The sequence below is a fragment of the Montipora capricornis genome, chromosome 3 (assembly GCF_036669925.1).
Source record: "Montipora capricornis isolate CH-2021 chromosome 3, ASM3666992v2, whole genome shotgun sequence".
NCBI classification, from domain to species: Eukaryota; Metazoa; Cnidaria; class Anthozoa; order Scleractinia; family Acroporidae; genus Montipora; species Montipora capricornis.
In genome coordinates, this window is record NC_090885.1 from 17,445,024 (window position 1) to 17,451,023 (window position 6,000).

Below are 6,000 nucleotides of genomic sequence, written 5' to 3' on the forward strand. Positions count from 1 at the left end.
ATAGTTTTGAATTTCCAACTAAATTTCACTTTGTAAATATATTTATTATTGTCTTCTGACTTTTCTGTAAGTAAATTTTAATATAACATCTCCATTCCGTTTTAATAACACTTATTGCCTTGTGAATTAGTTTAGTCTTAATTATTATTTGTTTCCTTCGTTCCTTTCTTTATTTGTAAATAAGCAGTAGCCAACTCGAAAGCTTTGCCACTTTGGCTGTTGCACACTAATTCAAAGGTTGTACACATAATTATATATCTTCTTTTATTTTGTTTTCTGTAGTTTTTTTCTTCTTCTTCCTTTTTTATTCTTTCTGAATAGTGTGAATAAAGGTTGTTGTTGTTAATTGTAATTGTTGTTGTTGTTGTTCGGACTGGTTTCATCTTCAAGTGACAAAGATATATATAGTCGGGTGGCTAAGTGCAAAATTTTGAACAGATCTACAGAGTGAACAAAAGCACCAAACTTTGCACACGGCTTCCTTAGGGTATACCTAACAACTTTAGGACAGGTGCCCCAGAAAATCCTTTTTCTTTCGCATAGACGGAGACAAATTTTTAAACGATCACAATCTGGACTGCCTGGTTACCAAGCTCAGGTACGGGGCTTCATGAAAACTACTTAGGCAAAAGAGATTACACAACTTTCATTGCTATTTCGATAATCTTTTAAAAGAAATTTAATTCCCAAGACGCTGTGCGGGCGTGTCCCTCTTCGCTAAATTACTTAGTTGTCAAGTTCTAACTCATTGTTCGACCAGCGCTACTCACACTACATTTGCACCGGCAGAGAGGTGCGCAATCTAAACTAGCCTTTGCACATTTTGCACCTGGAACATTTTCGCTTACATGAACATTTTGATTAACTCTTGACAAGCCTTTGACACTTTTGGAATGGTCACCACACTGGCACCAGCCAAATACAGCGGGAGAAGGAATATCCTGGTTGCTCAGGCCACTAGTGGTCCAGATGCCTGCTTTCAGTAGGGCATTCTAAAGAGATTTTCTCTACCTTTTCATGTATTGTAGCTGAAAATGCAACGTCCTTATACCGAATATCCAAATGAATGATGAAGTTTTGTTAAAGAAAGAAAAAGCGAATAAAACCTACTTACACTGTGCACGATCTAAACCTCTAAACCGCAACAAAATCAACTTCAAGTGCAAACAAATAGAAAAAGAAAGAAACTTTTTGGAAATTCGGCAACTTTGGAAATCTTGAAAATAGAAACTTTTTGGCAACTTTTAAACACTTTAATTGGAATAATGGAATAACAAAAAATCGACCAGGAATAATGGACTGATGAACACTCACCGAGGGTCCCCAAGAGGGTTTTCGGGATCCGGAATTTGGGCTTTTTGGACCCCGAGATTCGGGATTCTAAAGAAATATGGGAGCGGGATTCGGAATTGCATTTATGGACGGTACGCGGGGTTTAGCGTAATTACAGTACGAAGCGGGATCCGGGAAATCGTCACTTTGAAGCCCTGAGATTTGGGATTTCTTACGGCCAAAAATTTAAAATAAACCCAACTTTCGCTATCGGCAACGACGGAAACGACCGGAATCGGAATGTACGAGAGTGACAGGCCTTCACAACTCCCTTACGCGTGTTTTAGCCTTTCAGTTTCACCACTGTAGGCCGTTTTATATATTGTGCTAGTAAAAGTAGCATATTATGCTACTAGCAGTGCCCATTTTTTTTTCCCAAAGCATGCTCAAATTATGCTCGTTTTCCCAATTATGCCACTTGTTCTTAAAATTATTCCTTTTGGAAAATGAAAGACACAAGGCCAAAAAACGTTTCGCGATCGTGTAGAAATAAATGCGGCTAAAACATTGAACAAAAATGGTCTCAGGTTTATCAATATATACTGATTATGCTAGCAGTGCTACCTTTTGAAAATCAGCAAAAATTATGCTAGTTTCAAATTATGCCAAAAATTGTGCTAGCACAATCTATAAAAGCCCATTAACAAGTATATCTTTGATTGACCACCCTCTTTTGTAACTTGTGAGGGGCGGGTTTTTGTACATTTCTTTGAGCAATGACAGTCTTTCATGAGGATTTGTTGTAAGTTCGTCACTGCTTGGTGTTATGGGCCTTAATCAATTAAAGTGGCGGCCATGTTGAGTCCCGAGGGATTGAAAGCTTTTGTTTGCCCCACCGAAACTCGTTCCCAAACATTTCAAATCGAGGCTCTGGGTACGAAATCTATTGTCTACGGCCAATATGACCGACGCACGAATAAGGCCCATTGTGTAACGAAAGGCAAGATTCGCTTGCTCTCCTGTGGTTTTTGAAGGAGTGCCAGTTTCCTGATTTTAAATTGCACCTCTGAGAGGGTCCTTTGGACAAGATTCTCGGGATGACCTCTTCCACCTAGGCGTCATTTTAAATTTTGGATGAGCTCTTCAAATAAGTTTTTAGAAGAGTTTGTTCTGAGACGTCTCAGAGCCTTGTCTTTGATAAAGCCTTTTTTGACTCCTGGTGGGTAGCACCAGCAGAAGTGCGTGTCTTGAAATGTTTCAGGTTTGAAGTGTGTGCGCACATCAAGGACTGAATTGCTCTTGAACCTTTCGCCTTTTTAAATGTTTTTATCCAAAAATTCGTTTCTGTATCTGAAATTTCAGCCGTGAATTTAATTGTGGGGTGGTGTTTAGCTTATTCAATGAAGTGTATCACTTCGGTTTCAAAATGCTACAATTAATGTCCCTATGACGCTTATTTTTCCCTGTTTTTTAAAGTGCACCTAACCCCAAAATATTTTTTTCGGTAAAATGAATCTTTGCAACTGTTCGAAACGCATTGCGGCCATTTTTTCATTTTTGTAACAAATCCTGCCATTTCATAGGCTTCGAAAGTTGCGAAAATCCAAGCATCTTTTGTTCACGACCGAGTCAGAAGGGGAGTGGGTCTATTCCTGATTTGACGTCACAATCTACTTTGTATGCATGTTTACAAAGAGTTAATGCAATGTAAATCAGTTTCTGACGTCAAATCAGGAATAGACCCACTCCCCTTCTGACTCGATCGTGAACAAAAGATGGATTTTACCGGCAACAGATACACTATGAGGGAAGATTTTTTGAAGTACTACACTCCACAGACTGACAGATATTTAAACGAAAAATAAAAAAAACGGGGAAAAATAAGCGTCATAGGGACTTTAAGGTCAATTGGATCATGAAGGTTGGTGAAAATGACTAACAAGTAGCCTGCGAGCAAGCTCTCTTGCGGGTTCACCCTGCAAGAGAGCTTGCTCGCAGGCTAACTAACAAGTGATATTCTAAATCAACTGTAGGTGTAATTCGCCTCTATTACTCGGCGGCCATTTTGGAGTCCGAGGGGAGCAAACGCTTTGTCTTTGCATTGTCTTTGCCCGTCTCGCCTCACACTGAATGAGAGGTTGCACGGCCAAAACCTTTTGTTTCGACACGGAGTGAGTTTGGACATCATGCTGTGACGTCATGACCGGGATCGGGATTGGTCGATAAAAACGTTCGGGATTTCGGGATGAAGGGAGAATTTTTCGGGATGGCGGAATTGAAGAATGATTGGGGACCCTCATTCACCGTCCGAATACATCGCGGTTTACAGTCAAGCTATGCCACACGTGACCTGTATGCACAAGACTGATATTAACATTTGAATTCCTCTTTGGATCTTCCGAGATTTCAATGGAATCTTGAAGATTTTTCTGAAGGTTGCTACGAAATTTGCACAATAACTGACAGAACTGACCAATAATTCATCAAACGCTTGAAACAGTTTTCATTTTTCAAACACCGTTTATTTTATATTAAAACGAAGTTCATAGCTAACTATTTCGATATATCCACGGGAATTCAGAATCTCGAGAGCAAGTTCAAAACTAGCCTGCGATCATGACCTCCCTCCCTACTTATCATCTTAGAAAAGTACGCCTGATCGCAGGTTAGTTCAAAACTGGCACGCAGATTTCAATGCTACTCGTCACGCGGCAGATAGCTTGACTGTATAACAGTCACGGTGTCTCAATATTACGGTCCACACCTCAGGGGGCCGTTTCTCGAAAGTCCCGAAACTTTACGGGCCATTTTCGGGTATCACAATTTCTCTTTGTAACTCAAGAACGGAGAGCATTTAATTCGTCAAACTTCACAGTTATTTTTCTTGAAAACATGTTAAAAGATCGGCTTTCCAAAACAAGCGGTTGGCAATTTCACAGATGGCTTTTCGGGCCCGAAAAGTTTACGGGACTTTCCAGAAACGGGCCCCAGAACCAGTTTGGCAACTCGCTAGCTAGCCTTCGAGCATCTCCAACCCCAGTCCCACGGACAAGTTTAAGGTCAAGTCCTCCTTACTGAGGAAGCACTATATAGTACTGAAATAGCTACTCAAAATCCAATGATACAGCCCGAAATAGACTTTGAGAAAAGAATACTGGATCGCAATTTTCTCTCGCACCTCGATAGTTCGACAATGTATCATTCGGGTTCGACGTCAATTGAACAACATCGGATTGGCAGTCATGACAGCTTTTGTTAAGAACAAAGGCTGTTTTGTCACGTCTGAGAGGACGATTTTTGGAAAATTACGTTTATGATGTTGTATTTTAATGTGTTTTACTTACCAACATTGAAAGAAGTGGTTAGGCAATACAAAATGTGGAACGAAGTGAAATTTTGGTTCACCCAAATGACTTTCTACAATATATATATTCCACTGATTATAAGACAAGCAAATGATGTGGGAAAAACCCAGGTCCTACAATATTTGAAGTAATCGACTCGACAAGAACAGTAAGTGCTGACTTCAATCAAGGAAATGAAGTACTCTTTGGTGAAAATGCTGGTAAGCAACCAATATGTGTACCAATGTCACTTACTGCTATTATTTACCATCATATAGATATTAACACCTGTATTAATTTATGGAGTTCTTCCACTTGAATAATATTTTGGTTACTGGAAATAACCTGTACAGTACTATAAGAAAATTGTGCTGACAAATGATTATTTGCTCTTAACTGGTGTCCCAGCCTTTGTCTCAATTTTTGACAAAGTGTGTATGACTACAATCCAGCGAGTCATTAACAGGACGTCTGTTTCTGAAAAAAGGAACTCACAGAGCTTGTTTTCTCAGCAGAATTACAATTGTTGTTTGCTAATTATTGGCATTAATGTAGTTGCACTTTTTAAAAACTCACAACAAATTTTTGAAATTTTTGATTCTCATTCAAGGGATATACATGGAATGGCTCATTCATTTGGGACATATATAATTTTTTCTCAGCATTGAAGGACTTGAAAACCTGATTTCATATTTGCAACTCTCCTACTTACAAACATGCACTTTTCCTTTTGAAATCAAGGGGTCTTAATTAGTGATACACAACCTGATGTAGAACATGTTCGTGAGAATTACCAACAGAAATGTTTATAATTTCTTGAGTAATCAAACTAACCCAGAAGAACCTGTCACTTTGAAAAGAAAGTATTTGGATCAAAGATGCAACGTAAACAAACGATTGATTGTTCGATGCGAATATGAAAAAAAATATAAGGTTTAATGAAAGCCCAGAGATGAGGGAAAATAGGCTGGCACGTCAATGTGAATACAAGAGGAAAATTCGTGCAACGAATCCCGTGAACTTAGAGAAAAGAGCAAATATCAGAAAGAGAAAATTCAAAATTGCAAATGAATCTGCTGAATATAGGGAAAAGAGACTAGGACACCAGCATGAATGTCAGAAAGAAAAAACTAAAATGAACCTCTTGAATGTTGAGAAAAGAGGCTGGCAAATAGACATGAATGTGTGAAAAAAAAAAGATTGCAAATACAACAGTTGCTGTGTCTGAAGGTCCAATGTACGTTTGTTCTTGTTGTGATCAGCTATGGTACAAACACAGTGTTACTACTGCTGAGAAACTAAGACTTTCTAATCCTAGTGTTTACAATGCAACATTTACTGATCAAACTGAGTGTTGATGATATGGAGTGGCTTTGTCAGTCTT